Below are 19,685 nucleotides of genomic sequence, written 5' to 3' on the forward strand. Positions count from 1 at the left end.
ATAGTTGTTTCGTAGCCTAACTGCGAAACACATATCTCCAACGCAGCGCTTACATGAATCTTTACAAACGTAGAACAAAGCCTACGTAACGCAACATCCATCTCCCACACAACGATTACATCGATCAGTACAAATAACGTACAATAATTCGCATCCCTACTGGCATCATTCGGTATCAAACACACATTTATCGAACTTGGAATGAAAGGAAGAAAATGTAGCTACTGACACTGTATATACCATTTCGTGTCTCGCAGAAGGGACATACGAGTCGCTGTACTAAACTAGCTATCGTTCTATTTTTGCGACACTGTAAGATATTGAAGATACTGAAAAGTTATAAACTCTAACGTGATCTCAATAAGTATCCCTTAAAAATGGGTAAACAAGAAAATGCCCGATGAATCAGATGATAAAGGAAAAAATCGCGGCGCGCCCGAAACGAACGAGATCGCGATCTCTCGAAAGAACTAACAAACCTACACGACGTACCCCCGTACACGAGATAACCCCGAGGTTCAGCGGAAAGCCCAAGAATTGACCGTAACTCGATTCCTGTTTCGCCGTTCGAAACTTACACGAGTCGCGGTCGATGCCGCCGACCGATGATGCTAGTGATCCACGGGTAATTCAGCCATGGATCCAGCACATAGGCCAGCAACTTAACACACTCCAACTGAACATGTGGAACCCGGGGATGGACCGCTGAACAGGATTACGAAGGCAAGAGGCCTCAACTGAACAGTGGGGTCCACTCACGGGGAGGGACCGCTGAACAGGATTACGAAGGCATTGACCTCAACTGAACAGTGGGGTCCACTCCCGCGGGCCCGAACAGAATTACGGAGGACGTGAAGTTGCAAGTCCCTGGCCGAGTACCGAAGTACCAATCGGACAGGACTGCAGATTCACGACTGAATCCCCAACAGATTCGCTAGCATCACCGGCGCGACGACAACTCCCGCGATCCGATGCGAACGTCGAGCAGTCGTCGAGCAGTCATCAAGACAGAGGTGTCCTTGGGGCGACTTACGAATCCAAAGAGTTGTCCAGTGTACGTTGACCCGCACGTACCCGGAATACGCACGAGCGAGTACGTCACGCTACGGTTTGAAAGAACTGAGTGATCGCGAACCAATAAATCGCGAGTACAATAAGTACTGTGTGGTAAGCGAGTGAAGGGAGACGAGATTTTTCTTTTTTTCGTTCTAAGGTGGATAAATGTCGTTGTACAGAATGAGTTCACAATGCACTTGACATATGTATCTACCTTACGATTAATTAAGACTAAAACGTACGCATCCCACGGTGTCCCACGATGTCCCACGATGTCCCACGGTGTCCCACGGTGTCCCACGACGTCCCACGGTGTCCCACGATGTCCCACGGCGTCCCACGATGTCCAACGGTGTCCAACGATGTCCCACGTTGTCCAACGTTGTCCAACGGTGTCCAACGGTGTCCAACGGTGTCCAACGGTGTCCAACGTTGTCCAACGTTGTCCAACGGTGTCCAACGGCGTCCAACGGTGTCCAACGTTGTCCAACGGTGTCCAACGTTGTCCAACGACGTCCAACGACGTCCAACGACGTCCAACGCTGTCCAACGTTGTCCAACGGTGTCCAACGATGTCCAACGGTGTCCAACGTTGTCCAACGACGTCCAACGACGTCCAACGATGTCCAACGATGTCCAACGGTGTAAAACGATGTCCAACGACGTCCAACGGTGTCCAACGCTGTCCAACGATGTCCAACGGTGTCCAACGTTGTCCAACGTTGTCCAACGATGTCCCACGGTGCAGTCCAGTCTAGATCATCCAAAATTCTGTTGGAGGCTTTTGGAGACCCAAACTAGACCGACGGTATCCCACGGTGTCCCACGTTGCAGTCCAGTCTAGATCATCCAAAATTCTGTTGGAGGCTTTTGGAGACCCAAACTGGACCGACGGTATCCCACGGTGTCCCACGTTGCAGTCCAGTCTAGATCATCCAAAATTCTGTTGGAGGCTTTTGGAGACCCAAACTGGACCGACGGTATCCCACGGTGTCCCACGTTGCAGTCCAGTCTAGATCATCCAAAATTCTGTTGGAGGCTTTTGGAGACCCAAACTGGACCGACGGTATCCCACGGTGTCCCACGGTGCAGTCCAGTCTAGATCATCCAAAATTCTGTTGGCGGCATTTGGAGATCCAAACTGGACTGGTGCGTAGTTCTTAGCTTGGCATCGTTTTCCAAAGATTAATCAACTGATTAATTTTTGGAAAAGGACGCCAATTACCAGGTCTCACCACGAGGAGGTGACTACGCACGAGACCCGCCCATGAATTATTTAACACTATGCATCGGTCTCGACATTCAACCTATTGGCAAGAATGTCGAGTTCTGACTCTACTTGATCATGGGCCTGCGTAAAGAGATAGTTATTTCGTAGCCTAACCGCGAAACACCTATCTCCAACGCAGCAGGTACACGAATCCTTACAAACGTAAAACAACATACATAACACACCATCCATCTCCCACACAACGATTACATCGATCAGTACAAATATCGTACAATAATTCGCATCCCTACTGGCATCATTCGGTATCAAACGCACATTTATCTAACTTGGAATGAAAAAAGGAAAATGTAGCTACTGACACTGTATATACCATTTCGTGTCTTGCAGAAGGGACATACGAGTCGCTGTACTAGGCTGCTTAACGTTCTACTTTTGCGACGCTATAAGATATTGAAGATACTGAAAAGTTATAAACTCTAACGTAATCTCAATAAGTTTCCCTTAAAAATAGGAAAACAAGAAAATGCCCGATGTATCAGATGATAAAGGAAAAAATCGCGGCGCGCCCGAAACGAACGAGATCGCGATCTCTCGAAAGAACTAACAAACCTACGCGACGTACCCCCGTACACGAGATAACCCCGAGATTCGGCTGAAAGCCCCAGGGTTGACCGTAACTCGATTCCTGTTTCGCCGTTCGAAACTTACACGAGTCGCGGTCGATGGCGCCGACCGATGATGCTAGTGATCCACGGGTAATTCAGCCGTGGATCCAGCACATAGGCCAGCAACTTAACACACTCCAACTGAACGTGTGGAACCCGGGGATGGACCGCTGAACAGGATTACGAAGGCAAGAGGCCTCAACTGAACAGTGGGGTCCACTCACGGGGAGGGACCGCTGAACAGGATTACGAAGGCATTGACCTCAACTGAACAGAGGGGTCCAGTCCCGCGGGCCCGAACAGAATTAGAGAGGACGTGAAATTGCAGGTCCCTGACCGAGTACCAAAGTACCAATCGGACAGGACTGCGGATCCATGACTGAATCCCCAACAGATTCGCAAGCATCACCGGCGCGACGACAACTCCCGCGATCCGATGCGAACGTCGAGCAGTCGTCGAGTAGTCATCAAGACAGAGGTGTGCTTGGGGCGACTTACGAATCCAAGGAGTTGTCCAATGTACGTTGACCCGCACGTACCCGGAATACGCACGAGCGAGTACGTCACGCTACGGTTTGAAAGAACTGAGTGATCGCGAACCGATAAATCGCGAGTACAATAAGTACTGTGTGGTAAGCGAGTGAAGGGAGACGAGATTTTTCTTTTTTTCGTTCTAAGGTGGATAAATGTCGTTGTACAGAATGAGCTCACAATGCACTTAACATAGGTATCTACCTTACGATTAATTAAGACTAAAACGTACGCATCCCACGATGTCCAACGGTGTCCCACGGTGTCCCACGATGTCCCACGGCGTCCCACGATGTCCAACGGTGTCCAACGTTGTCCAACGTTGTCCAACGTTGTCCAACGTTGTCCAACGGTGTCCAACGGCGTCCAACGGTGTCCAACGCTGTCCAACGGCGTCCAACGGTGTCCAACGCTGTCCAACGTTGTCCAACGGTGTCCAACGTTGTCCAACGTTGTCCAACGACGTCCAACGACGTCCAACGACGTCCAACGACGTCCAACGACGTCCAACGACGTCCAACGACGTCCAACGATGTCCAACGGTGTCCAACGATGTCCAACGACGTCCAACGACGTCCAACGATGTCCAACGATGTCCAACGATGTCCAACGATGTCCAACGACGTCCAACGGTGTCCAACGCTGTCCAACGACGTCCAACGGTGTCCAACGCTGTCCACGGTGTCCCACGTTGCAGTCCAGTCTAGATCATCCAAAATTCTGTTGGAGGCTTTTGGAGACCCAAACTGGACCGACGGTATCCCACGGTGTCCCACGGTGCAGTCCAGTCTAGATCATCCAAAATTCTGTTGGAGGCTTTTGGAGACCCAAACTGGACCGACGATATCCCACGGTGTCCCACGGTGCAGTCCAGTCTAGATCATCCAAAATTCTGTTGGAGGCTTTTGGAGACCCAAACTGGACCGACGGTATCCCACGGTGTCCCACGTTGCAGTTCAGTCTAGATCATCCAAAATTCTGTTGGAGGCTTTTGGAGACCCAAACTGGACCGACGGTATCCCACGGTGTCCCACGGTGCAGTCCAGTCTAGATCATTCAAAATTCTTTTGGCGGCTTTTGGAGACCCAAACTGGACCGACGGTATCCCACGGTGTCCCACGTTGCAGTCCAGTCTAGATCATCCAAAATTCTGTTGGAGGCTTTTGGAGACCCAAACTGGACCGACGGTATCCCACGGTGTCCCACGTTGCAGTCCAGTCTAGATCATCCAAAATTCTGTTGGAGGCTTTTGGAGACCCAAACTGGACCGACGGTATCCCACGGTGTCCCACGGTGCAGTCCAGTCTAGATCATCCAAAATTCTGTTGGAGGCTTTTGGAGACCCAAACTTTACCGACGGTATCCCACGGCGTCCAACGGTGTCCAACGGCGTCCAACGGCGTCCAACGGCGTCCAACGGCGTCCAACGGCGTCCCACGTTGCAGTCCAGTTTAGATTATCCAAAATTCTCTTCGTGGCTTTTCGTAATCCAAACTGGACTGTATTAGCGTGGTTCTTAGCTTGGTATTGAATTATTGTGCAATGTTTGTACTTATCGATTTTGTGGTTTTCCAAAAGTTAATCAACTGATTAATTTGCGAAAACGATTACATCGATCAGTACAGACATTGTACAGTAATTCGCATCCGTACTGGCAACATTCGGTATCAAGGATACATTTGTCTAACTTGGAACGAAAGAATGGAAATGAAACTATTGACATTGAGTATACAATTTTGAGTCTTGCAAAAGAGACATACGACTCGTTGTACTATACTTTTGAAAATATCGAAAAGTTATATACTCCAACGTTACCGCAATATGTTTCTTTTTAAAATAGGGGACGGGAAGAAGCCTGAACAATCAGACAATGGAAGAAAAATCATTTGGGTATCTAGCATACATATTTAATATGCTATGAAATTTTCATATATGTAACTGAAATGTACTTTCTGCAAATTGATAAATTTGAAACAAACTCATTTATTTGATTTGGTATATGAAAGAAACAGGTATCTTTAAAACGAGAACATTTTATACATGGAAAATAAACTACTAATAATGGTTAATTATAGATCAAATTACTATTGATTAAATTTTAGCAAATATAGAGAATCATTTGTATCTTTTTAATCGAAACTAGGGTTACGTTGAAAACAAGTATTTTAAGTGATTGAATTTAATCTGAATAAAAAATTCAATATGAAATTCAAATATTTATAAAATTCTACATTACTGTTATAAGATTGAAAATATCGCGGTCGAAAAAATGTTAAAAGTTATGGTTCTAAGAACGAACAATCACCAGCACTAGTACCAATTGCAATGAATTCAATTTTAAAAAATATTTTAAGCCTTCATAGCAACATTAAGATATTTCATTATAATACTTTGTTGCGCATGAAATCCCTCACAGATTCATATATGTAAATATATATATATGTATTATACATTTGTAATAAAGTTCTGTATTTTAGCAGTCATGGTAACGTTAACGCTGACAAAGAAATATGTCTTATAGCAGTATTTTCAGTAATAAACGTGGTAATAAGGGGAGCTGAAAAGGAAACAAAGCAGTAGCCAGAAGGGCTACTAAAATTCAATCGTCTTCCACTCTATATAAACCCGATCAACACGCCGAGAGTGGAACTGAATATTCTTATTTCGCAACACTAATTTACTACTAATATTTATGAAACAGAAAATTCTCAAAATCAAACGCGATGAGTGCTTCGTTATATCTAATCTACCATTAAAAAAAAAAAAGAAAAGTCTGAAAATTCCCGATATTTGATACGCAACTCTAATAAGTATAAATCTACGCACTCGTATTTAAGCAATACGCAACACTAATAGCGAGAGATAGAAGTGCAACCATTTAAGAGGTTGCTGATGAACGATCACACTTGCACAGCTCTTGCAGCTGCACGTGTGATCCAGGAGCAGTGTCCGACAAATGCAGTCGGAGGGTTTGGGCATTTTGTAAACGCAACTCTAGTGAACAAAACGCGATCATTCATTATCGCAACGCTAAAGGGAAAAATTAATAGAACTCGCGATGGACCAATATCGCAACGCTAACTCTTATAGTGAATTTAATAAAAATTACTATTTACTATATAAAAAGCTACTTTAAATATTCTGATATTACTACTTGCAATACCATAAAATTAATTGAAAACTAACACTTTTATAATCTAATTTTAAACAATAGAAAACAGGAAAAATTCTAAAAATTGCAAAAGACAATCGCGATATCGCAATTCGCAACTCTAAAGCAAACGCGATTATCATTTTATCGCAACTCTAATTCAAACCGTAATCATTTTCTCGCCACACTAATGAAAAGCCGCGATGTTATTTCGCAACTCTAATACAACCCGTAATTAATTTATCGCAACACTAATATAAAAATCGCGATTTGCTCAATGGGACGATGGACCGATATATACATCGGCCAAAAAAGCAAACTACTACTACTACTACTACTACTACTACTACTACTACAAATACTAAAAGCGAGCATAGTGACAAAGTAGTAACAATAATGACTTCCCATGCTCTGGATGACCCAGAGGATGGGCAGCCATTAGTAGTTGCCCTCTTGAGTGGCAGTTTGCCGGGCCTCTTCGGCTTATAGCCTCTTCTTTCTTCGGGCGCAATGCCCGCTGAAACTTAAATCTAAGCTCGAGACTTCTAAATCGCAAACAAAAAAAAAACTTGAAAATAAAAATATAAACCGCGGAAGCTGATTGAAGTGCACATGGACTGACCAACGATCGCAGCAGTGATCGTTGCTCACTCGCATGTGCGTGCTCGAGCGATAAACGTTCGTTTCGACCCATTCGCGACCGCGACCGCGAAATTCGAAAAATCGATAGGCAAAACCAGAGGCGAGTGCATGCTCTACTCGTGCCAGTTTCACCGTCGATTTTTCAAATTAGATTTCCAGAAACAGGTTGGTCACACGAAAACGCGCCTACCCGACCAGAGACTGTGCCAACCTGCCCGGCCCTACCTACTTATAATTAACAGACACACCAGAAAGTATACTACCTATCCTACCTAGCGCTATATTTAAAAAATGGCAAAACAGGCACACCAACACACTCGCTCCACGGTTCTCACACAAACGCTCGGGCGCAAAGGTCCTACACTAGAGAGGACGTCCCGGGACGCCTCCGACACCCGAGCTTAACACACACCATGCACACTCTAAGGTACGTACCGTTTTCCTGAAATCGACTGACGAAGGCTAGTGACCATTGCGTAAAACGTGATAAAACACGTCTGAGGAAATGATATCGTTAAAATAAACGTAAGTAAACTTGGAATTATAATTGTAATTTACGGCAATATTTAAAGCGTGGTTACACTTAATCGCGTGGGCGATATTATCACAAATTGTGATTGTATCGAGACGTAAATTGAATCGATATATGTTTCGACATTTTTAATATTTGATGTTTTAACGAATGAAAAAAAGCGACGCAGTTCCACGGCCTAACAACACACACATATAACGTGGAAAATACGTCGTGCACGGTACACTAACACATCGTCAGTCGCTGACAAATTATTACATTACTTAATTCTAGATCATCGTGCCCAGTGTCTTTCTCCCATTCAAGTAGCACCTGGGCACGTGAATGAGATCCTGACAATGGGCACGGAAAGGGTTAAACCTGAAAATCCTGATCTAAAAAGATGATTAGTTTGTGTAATTTTTATTTAACGGACTAACGTTCTTTGACTTTATATTTTACTACTTTGTATCTGATTAAATTTACTTTATTAATTTAATAGTAATCAAGTAACTCTACTTTATTAATTTAATAAATCAGAACAAAATTTTAATATTGCATAAAGGTAGCGTTAATTGAAAAAGACTGTGACTCGATCAAATGGAGTAATTGACTTCAAATATATTACTAAGAAAGAAATAATCTCAGGCGATCTCTTTATCAAAGCATATACTCGAAAGTGCAGAAGCAGTGTTCAAAATTATTGCTTTGATTCAAAAATCTGCCTGTCGCGAAGTGTCTTCTTGCACGTAAAATTTCACATATTCTTGTACGGGAAAAAATGAATTTTAACTCGTATTTTAAATTCTAGCTAAAGTGAAATAAACGAACGTGACTTAATATTGTCACGATTAATTCATTGCTTAAGAACAAGTATATTTATGTCAAACAAGTATATTCGTGTATATATTTGCCATTTGCAAATATTCATACGGAATGTTAACATGCATGCTTATAAATAACACGAATATATTCTCAAGTGTATGTATTTAAACTAATTATTATAATCGCGCTGTGCAAGAAGACCTATCCTAAACTAATAAATTTAAAAAAATAATGTTACTACTCACGGGTATAAAAAATACCCGCGGTCACTATGCTCGCAACAAAATTCTACGTAATACAACCGGTCACCCGTGCCGATTCGGACCTTTCATCCTACGACATGATTGAGTGACCGGAGGAACAAAAATGCATGCGACTCACCGTTCGATGCGGAGAAACAGAGGACGTTACCCTGGATGCTGTGGTATCCCAGCGAATATCATCAGGGAGACTAACATCAGGCAGGAACCGTGTAAAGTCCAGTGGTGGAAATGGTGGTTGTTTAAGGGCGGGTGGGGGGGGGGGGGAAGAAGCGAAACTTCGTTTCGACAATTTTCTTCTTTTTCCTATCGAACGTTTATTTAGAAAATACTGCTATTTTTTTACGCTTAAAAATTATTATTAAGTAATTGGAACAAGTTTGAAAAATATTATTTAGTTGAAAATTGTAAGATATTTCTCGATAGCGAACAAATGCTTACGAATACCGCGAATGCAATGCAATCGTTTGCAAGAATTATACTGTTCGCAATTAGAATATATACTATGAATTTTCGTTATTAGAATACGAAATATATATTCCACTAATACACTATAGTCGCGTGTTATAAATATTGGAAAATATTTGCAAGGATTCAAAAGTTCGCCACTTAAATATACTTAAAGAATACTGCACAAACGCGCGCGAAACCTTGTTTCGAGGTATTTGAATCCAACTGTTACTAAGTTGCAAGTTTATGACGTTATAACTCAATTTGAAACAATAAGATAATTTGTTAAAAATTGGCTTGAAATAAGAGAATGATTTCATACATCGGGATCTTTCAGAAGAATCAATGGACTCGCGCGACGCACTCCTGTGCACAAAATAACCGCAAGATTCAGTGGAAAAAAAGAATAGATTTTTATATCTCGTTCCAAGTCAGATAAGTATATCATTGTACAGAATGGGCTCAGAATGGATTCGACATAGCCAAGACATATCCCACGGTGTCCCACGGTGTCCCACGGTGTCCCACGCTGTCCCACGCTGTCCCACGCTGTCCCACGCTGTCCCACGCTGTCCCACGGTGTCCCACGGTGTCCCGCGGAGTCCCACGGTGTCCAACGGTGTCCAACGGTGTCCAACGATGTTCCACGGTGTCCAACGTTGTCCCACGGCGTCCCACGTAGCAGTCCAGTGTAGATCATCCAAAATTCATTTCGCGGCATTTGGTGACCCACACTGGACCGACGATGTCCCACGTTGCAGTCCAGTGTAAATCATCCAAAATTCTTTTCGCGGCATTTGGTGACCCACACTGGACTGACGATGTCCCACGTTGCAGTCCAGTGTAGATCATCCAAAATTCTTTTCGCGGCATTTGGTGACCCACACTGGACCGACGATGTCCCACGTTGCAGTCCAGTGTAGATCATCCAAAATTCTTTTCGCGGCATTTGGTGACCCACACTGGACCGACGACGTCCCACGGTGTCCAACGATGTCCCACGGTGCAGTCCAGTCTAGATCATCCAAAATTCTCTTAGAGGCTTTTGGTGATCCAAACTGGACTGTTGCGTAGTTCTTAGCTTGGCATCGTTTTCCAAAGACTAATCAACTGATTAATTTTTGGAAAAGGATGCCAATTACCAGGTCTCACCACGAGGAGGTGACTACGCACGAGACCCGCCCATGGGTATATGTAGCACTACACATCGATCTCGACATTCAACCTGTTGGCAGAATGTCGAGTTTTGACTCTACTTGCCATGGGCCTGCGTAAAGAAATAGTTGTTTCGTAGCCTAACTGCGAAACACATATCTCCAACGCAGCGCTTACATGAATCTTTACAAACGTAAAACAAAGCTTACACAACGCAATATCTATCTCCCACGCAACGCAACATTCATCTCCCATACAACGATTACATCGATCAGTACAATAATTCGCAACCCTACTGGCCGCATTCGGTATCAAAGACACATTTGTCTAACTTGGAACGAAAGAAACAATATGAGGCTACTACGGAAAAGGAGCCCCAACAATCAGACGGTGAAAGAAAAACCGCGGCGCGCCCGGAACGAACGAAATCACGATCTCTCGAAAGAACTAACAAACCTACATGACGTACCCCCGTGCACCGGATAACCCTAAGGTTCAGCGGAAAGCCCAAGCATTGACCTTCGCCCGATTCCTGTCACGTCGTCTGGATCTTATCACGGTCGATGGCACCAACCGATGATACTAGCGATCCAGCAAATAGGCCTGCGATTTAACACACTCCAACTGAACATGTGGAACCCGGGGAGGGACCGCTGAACAGGATTACAAAGGCAAGAGGCCTCAACTGAACAGTGGGGTCCACTCACGGGGAGGGACCGCTGAACAGGATTACGAAGGCATTGACCTCAACTGAACAGTGGGGTCCACTCCCGCGGGCCCGAACAGAATTACGGAGGACGTGAAATGCAGGTCTCTGCCCGAGTACCGAAGTACCAATCGGACAGTATTGAGAATCGCAGGTATCACCAGTGCGATGACAACTCCCGTGATTCGAGGCAAACGACGAGCAGTCGTCGAGTAGTCATCAAGACAGAGGTGTGCTTGGGGCGACTTACGAATACAAAGAGTTGCCCAGTGCACGTTGACCCGCACGTACCCGGAATACGTGCGAGCGAGTACGTCACGCTACGGTTTGAAAGAACTGAGCGACCGTGAACCGATAAATCGTGGTAACAATTTTTCCAATGTGGTAAGCGAGGGTATCACGAGAGACGAGAGTTTTATTTTTCGTTCCAAGATAGATAGGTATCTTTGTACAGAATGTGCTTACAATGCACATAACATAGGTATCTATCTTAAGATTAATTAAGGCTAAAACGCTCGCATCCCACGGTGTCCCGCGATGTCCCACGGTGTCCCGCGATGTCCCACGATGTCCCACGGCGCCCCCGCGGGGGGGTCTTAGTCCGGTCTAGATCATCAAAACTATTTTGGATGATCAAGACCAGACTATATTGAAGTAGTTTTTAGCTTGATATCGTTTCTCAAATAATAATACTAATATTCAAAATAGTACTTGGTTTATTATTATTTGGGAAACGATACCAATTACCGGGACCCACCACGAGGAGGTAACTACGCTCGGGTCCCATTTACATAAACAGTTTTTAAGCATTGGGAGCAGAGATGTAAAATTATTTTATAATAAAGCAACATTGTAGCGGCGATATTGTTTTGCGTTATAAATTATAAGACGTTATAAATTAATAGCTTAAATGTTATAAATTAATAGTTTAAATGTTGTAAATTAATAGCTTAAGTGTTATAAATTAATAGTTTAAATGTTATAAATTAATGGCTAAATGTATAAAATAACAGTTTAAATGTTATAAATTAATGGCTTAGATGTTGTAAATTAATAGCTTAACTGTTATTAATTAATAGCATAAATGTTATAAATTAATAGTTTAAATGTTATAAATTAATTGCTTAAATGTTATAAATTAATAATTAAAATGTTATAAATTAATAGTATAATTGTTAAAAATTAATAGCTTAAATGTTGTAAATTAGTGGTTTAGACGTTATAAATTACTGGTTGCAATGTTGTTATTTGATATTTTTTTTTTATTTACCTTATATTTAAATTCTTGTTCGATGTTCACTCTCCGGAATTTCAAGCACAATAGAGCTCGCGCGCGACTTCCGTGTTCCTTATATACCTTGACAAAGTGACAAAATTTCAATCAAACGGCAACCATCTCTTGACATAGCAACGATTTAATACGATATCCATTTTTATCATTTTAATAGTTTCTGCAAACTAAGACTAAATTCACACTTCTTTAATACTAGTTTTCGACTATCAATTAGTTTGAACAAAAAGGGGAAAAAAGCCTAACGGCAATGGATGACGTTACTGTGAAATAAGTTAAGATATTAAATAATCAGGCAGATAAAATTCATACTAAGCGTTATATTATCTTATCTTATATTATATTATATTATATTATATTATATTAGCTAATTAAAAAATAAAATGTTCTTTTTTCTTGAATAACACCTACATCACTGTCTGCGATATTTAAAATTCATACTTAATGCTTACTTAAAAGTCAGGTACTTCTTTGATTCCTCTCAAGTTAAACGAGTAAATTATAGTAATTATCGATATATAAGTAATTTTCGTTACAGTTGTAAGATAAAATGGCTTTTTTTCTTCAATACCGCCTGCATCGCTGTACGTGATACAGTTATTAATTATGTACCGAATAATACGAACTAATTGGCTGTAATCGCGGTTAGGTGTTTCTTCGTTAAATCTATCGATCTATTAGGCTATTAGCGAGAGACTTATTGATTACTTGAAGAATGGTTTGATTCTTATAAATGAATGTTTTAAATTTTATCAATTAATGTTTCAATTGTTATAAATTAATAGCTTAAATGTTAGAAATTAATGGTTTAAATGTATAAATTAATGGCTTAAATGTTATAAATTAACAGTTTAAATGTTAGAAATTAATTGCTAAAATGTTATAAATTAATAGCTTAAATGTATAAAATAACAGTTTAAATGTTGTAAATTAATGGTTTAGATGTTGTAAATTAATAGCTTAAATGTTATAAATTAATAACATAAATGTTATAAATTAATAGTTTAAATGTTAGAAATTAATTGCTGAAATGTTATAAATTAATAGCTTAAGTGTTACAAATAAATGGCTTGAATGTTATAAATTAATAGCTTAAATGTATAAAATAACAGTTTAAATGTTGTAAATTAATGGTTTAGATGTTGTAAATTAATAGCTTAAATGTTATAAATTAATAACATAAATGTTATAAATTAATAGTTTAGACGTTATAAATTAATTCCTTAAATGTTATAAATTAATGGCTTAAGTGTTACAAGTGTTATTAAAATTAATGGCTTAAATGTTATAAATTAATAGCTTAAGTGTTGTAAATTAATGGTTTAGACGTTATAAATTACTGGTTGCAATGTTGTTATTTGATATTTTTTTTATTTACCTTATATTTATGTTCTTCTTCGATGTTCACTCTCCGGAAGTTCAAGCACGAAAAAGTTCACGCGCGACTTGCATGTTCCTTATATAACTTGACAAGGTGTCGGGATGTTAATCAAACGGTAACGATTTTTTGACATAGCAGGAGGCGGTTTTTCCATTATAACAAAATCATATTGTACAATTTCTACTTTCATGATCCATCATAATATTTTATAACACTCTGTCAATTTTCATAACTTAATTCTAAGCATATACCATCGTTCAACAATTAATTATTAAACATATAAATCTAATATGTGCTTACAAGTTTATTTTACTTCCTAATGTAATATATATATATTCGATTAAAACTTCTAGGAAGTACACTTATATACATAAACAACATTTCAAATTATAAGTATTACATCAAAGATTCAAGGATGGGCAGTGGAATTTGGAGTACAGATTGAAAAGTATAAATGAAATATGAATTGATGAGATATGTTTAAACGAGAAAAGCTAAAAATCACGAAGCAGCTTTTCATCCTTATCTGCTGTGAATTATAACTGTAAAATTCTTGTAAAATTCTACTAAACCTTATCCGATTTGAGTTTGTTTCAGATACCATCGGAGAACCAACAAAAAATAGTTTATGCAGAATGGTGCACCACTATATTCTACGAACGCAGTGTAAGAGCGAGCACTCGTCCAGCTGTTTTGGAAACAGATAAAATTTTAAGAGAAGAAAATGCACGACATATTGAACATCTATTGTAATTTGTTATATCTCTTCTGGACACTCGCAGACGGAATAATTTTTTTCTCTCATAAACAAGCAAAATTTCCATCGCAAAAAATTAATAAAATACTTGAAATGCGTGTTTCCTGTTAAATATATCTCAGATATTCAGTGAATATCAGATTTAATCGTCAAACCTGAAATAAATCAGCAATCTCTAAAAAGTCCTCTGTATTTTTACCTTCACCTTTTATCGACATTACAATGAACATAACGAAAATTGAATAATTCTATTCTCCCTGTTATATCCACGAACGAAATTTATATTCTATAAATTTACATTCGATCGTCGTTTTATATTTTCCAATATTGTTGAAATATTAAATATTCGTAGTAAAATATAAAGTACTCATTTATTCATGTTACAGTAAAAACTCATTCTTTACTATTAGCTCTTCTAATACATTTTTCCATTTCATGCACGTTACTGATGATACAAATGATCTTACGAAATAGTTTCAGGTCTTAGTCAGAACTTCGAGAAACATAGTGGATACAAAACTAGATATTAATATTCAAATTTCAAATCAGCAAGTCACCATCAAATTCTCAATACATATAAATACGAATATATCTCATACAAATGCAAAAGGATTAAAAAATACGATTTCAACGAATCGTTCACATAAGTAAAAAATCCTCAAGTTAAGAATACTTACACCGAATAAAGTGAGAAGATAGGTATAAATCCTGGCATATCTTTATCATCACGTGACTCTACCAACACAACGTAAGGGTTAACTATCCGAGTTTACCACCCTCCAAACACGAGCCATTTACGTCGACGTAAAAAATTCTCGAGATAAGGGACCTACTTACCCCGAACAGGTGTCATAGTGAAGCGTTTCATTGTAAGAATTTCTGGCAGGAAGGCATCGAATTCAGAACAAATGTCTCGCTTCGGAGTGTCCCTTTAAGAATCGCGCTCGAGGGGCTTCCGTTAAGTAGCGAAGTTGAAAAGAAACACACCGCCCATGCTCGTGCTAAACGTACCCTATCTGCATCTGTGTACGTTTACATACAGGCTGTTTCATAGAATTGGAAGCAATTTTCAGTAGCACGTAGTACAAATTCAAATAAATAAAAACTCTTAGTAAAAGTAGATAAAAATATCTCCAACTTAGAAAGTGTGCGGACGGTTACCATAGACAACTTTTATATATGAACCTCTCAGAAGCCAATGATTAACTCTACTTTTTAGTGGCTTTTTAATTTCTTTACATATCTTTCATAATTTCAATACATAATTAATATTCAATCCTTAAAAAACAAATAATTTACCACTATACTTCGTTAATTGGCAGAAGACATAGGATAACACCAAGATAAATTTGAGAAACAGTGTTCGTAACGTCATTTTTTATTCAATTTTCAATTTACAGACTTGACTCATGTGACTCCTGAAAGGCTCGCATATCGTTTGTTGTTGACATTATACAAAAACCTTTTGAAATTTCAAATCTAAAAATGTACACCCCCGACCATAAATATTAAAATACGTAATACACATACTCAAAAAAGTTTCTACACGCGTTCATATTTTCATGAACAACTGTATATCGTGATTTGTTGTTGAACAAAAATGAAACAATTTCAAAAAGAACTTTCGTGGGATCTACAATTTCATGTAGTTCTACGATATAATTACAGATACTCTCGTATGTATTATGTAAGATTATGTAATATAAGAATTATATATCTATACTATACAGTATACTATACAGTACTGATCAGACTGATGCTACCTTCTTTTAACTCCGAAACTCATGATATTTGATCCCATGTTTATTAAGACACTTTTGTTCCTTTTGATGAGTACTACGTGTTCTTGAAGTTTGACCAACTTTTTGAAGCATCCTGTATGTATGCACACGTGTCTGCAGAGAGAAAACCACGCAACTCGCAAGTGCATCCGCATTCGGCGACAATGCACACGTATACCGGCCACTTGCGCACCTCGCCCCGTAATGTATACGTTCCAACGCACATGACTGCCTCGTGTTCGCATTTTCGCGAGCCAATGGCTGTGAAATCGAGCGTTTTTCCCGGTTCTTTCTCCGTTTCGTCGCAGGACTCACCCCCTATACCCGCGAAATCCTCACAGCCGCCCTGGTTGGATTTCTCCGTGAAACCGTGGCTGATCAATAATAAGCTTCCGCCGGAACCATCGAACGCTTAAATCGATTTTTGAAATCTCCTCTGTATATCAGAGATAAATTTTCGTTAAACTTGTTCGTTTATTGGAACGCGTATACGGGTGATATTATATGACATGGAGTTAAGAGATGATGTTTGCTTGAGCGGTGGCGCAAGAGGTCTTTTAGATTATGGGAGGTGAGAATGGATTCTGAAAGAGATAAGTTTGTTGGAAGTGTGGAATTTTATTGTATACAATGCGAACTATATAATATGCTTATTTAGATTTGAAAGAAAATTGATTAGCTGTAATTTTAAAGAAAGGCTAGATTCTTTTCTTTTAATAATAAATATAATGATACGTATTAATACAATTATTAAAAGAAGCATTCGTCTCATATAATGTAATAGTACGGACTTACTTATTCACTGCTGTGGCACACTGCTGCAACGAAATATTAGAACATGGTATATAATTTATCATGTTAGTTGATAATATTTATTAATAATTCTTGCTGCATCTGTATCATGTATCATAAATCTGTACGATAAACGTGATTCAATATAATAAAGTAAGTCAATTTACGCTTCTACAAAACTTTAGAAACCTCCAAAATTCTCTCGTACATTATTCAAATTACGCTAGACTTTCTAAAATCGCTTGAATATCACTCTTCGATACTCGATACTCCACACATAGACTGTTCGATTGACGACTCATCCCACTCGCTCAGTCAATGTCAGATCTGGCAGACTTTAATAAACGAGATTCGTTACTGCCGAATGAATCACGGCCGATTAACGAGTCGCAATTCTATTTTTCCTTGCTTCGGCTGAATAACAAAATTCACTACAGATCGCTGGAGATCGAAGCAGAGATCCCGTTAATAATTCAGCATGCCGTAGATCGAGCCACACACCGCCCTCCCCCCCCCCCCCGTCGATAAATAACGAAACACTGAAATGTAAGTCCGTCCCCTTTGAGGTGGCGTTTTTCGCTTCGGTTTCGTGCCGGCGCAAATATTTACGCGAACGTCGCCGGCCGTTTATTAATAGAGACGAGCAGAGTCGCAGGAACGAAGTTGGGAAGAAAAGGCAGGAAGAAACGAAGGGAGGAAGAGTATAGCAAGAGAATGGGCTGGGTGGACGTTTGTGAAATATAAAAGCGATGGATGCGAAACGCGAAACGCTGGAAAGAAAGGAAATGCGATTTCTCAGGCAGAGGCCGTGGACGTTCCAACAGCCATTGGAATCCCGTACACGAACCTCGAAGGCGTACGAGAGCATCGGGGAATTTAAAATACGCTAGCCCGTGTTCGGGGGTTATATTTTCAAGCGCCACGCGGATCTCGCCGATTTCGCGATATACACGCCACGGGAGTTTTCTTTGTAAAATATAGCACGCCATCAAATTGCTCGTAGCTAGCCTGAGCCCGTATTGCAGCTCGTATCATGGCTGATTCTTATAAAGCGACTGATAGGATTGTCTGCGTGCAGGGATGTATGGAAAAATTGCTCGCGATGAGAAACTTCGAAGGGATGCGTCTTGTGATGCTTATGCTTTGTACGGGGGCGGTAGGACAGGGGTTCCCTTTCCTTTCTTTCCTGATTTATTAAACCGGGGTCGAAAGTAACGATTTCACTTTGCAATATGATTTCAAGTTCCCTATACCTATTATTTTTGTAACATCGCACGAGGTCAATGATGGCATAATTGCAATTTTAAAAGATTAGAATATTAAATTATGATGAATGAAGATAAAATAAGTAGAAACGTAAGCGTGTCATCGAGTCAGTTTTTCTGCTGATTCTTAGGGGTGGAAATGGGGAAGCAGTGTTAGTGTGCGCGTCTGACACAGTCTTTCCACGGGTATAATTTTCGACTAAAATGACGTATTGAAAATCCAGTTGCGTCCAAAGATGATAAAAATTGTATTTTTTTGAAATGTCTATTGACATTCACAACTTAAAGGATTAAATTAAATGCCCAACAATCTGTTTGTCTTCAATTGAAGGCATTGACTGCAAAAAGTGATCAGCAATTACACATAAACGAGTGCACTCAGCGCGGTATGGGCGTTGGACAAAATTTTTTTTTTTTTTACGTGGAGGAAATCTTCATAGACACCTTCCCACCCTTGTACAGGCGAGCAGAAGGTAGTGCCGGATTCTTACCGGCTAAAACCTCCACGGACGGGACGGTAGAACCAGTGCGCGAGTTGATCGTCGGGCCCTTGTGTGCTTAAAACACACCAAACACCTTAACCAAGCACTCCCAGAAAGTACATCCCCACAACACACGCAAGGGAGGATTTTTGGCCTCTTGCCTGTTGTATATGACATTTAAGAGAAATTTAACGTCCGGATCGTTAAACATTTCCATATGCCGAGGATTGGAACTCGCGACGCGTCGTCTTCAGTGCTGGGCCTTAACGAGCGTAGCTAGCTGCCCCGCCATAATTCTACTTTTTAACAAACATCTTTTACCAATACAGTAGGAAATTGAGAAAATATTTATAATATCCTACCTATATCTATTATTAGTAATTTATAATTACCAATTATTAAAATTTATTAATATCCATAAATATTTAAAATATTTTAATTCTCTTCGTTTAAAATATAATTACCTTTCAAAATGAAATATTTTTAAATAGATAGTTAGAATACCGAGATAATCTACTCACCCTCTTTATGACAATCGTTTCATAGTACAGAAGAAACAGCGGAAAAGAAAGACAACGTACACAGTAATATTTCAACTTTGCATTTAAAGATACGAATTGGTCCTCCAATAATTTTTTTGCCATTGTCTACGCAGTAATAATCCACATAAATTTCCCGTCGTTCGTTACGTTGCGCAAAGAATAATTATCGTGTAATCTCCGAAGGAGTTTATTGTTCACGGTTTAATTGCTC

At 40.0% G+C, this 19,685-nt stretch overlaps 1 long non-coding RNA gene across 1 annotated transcript; it reads left to right on the forward strand.

The window, feature by feature from the left end:
• Window positions 1-476: 476 nt before the first annotated feature.
• LOC117212673 lies at window positions 477-18,952 on the forward strand. The gene is made up of 3 exons (XR_004488510.1): window positions 477-488; window positions 746-749; window positions 18,918-18,952. It is a non-coding gene; the product is annotated as an uncharacterized LOC117212673 (long non-coding RNA).
• The last annotated feature ends 733 nt before the right edge of the window (window positions 18,953-19,685 follow it).

The sequence above is a fragment of the Bombus bifarius genome, unplaced genomic scaffold, assembly GCF_011952205.1.
Source record: "Bombus bifarius isolate JDL3187 unplaced genomic scaffold, Bbif_JDL3187 scf7180000008354, whole genome shotgun sequence".
Taxonomy (NCBI): Eukaryota; Metazoa; Arthropoda; class Insecta; order Hymenoptera; family Apidae; genus Bombus; species Bombus bifarius.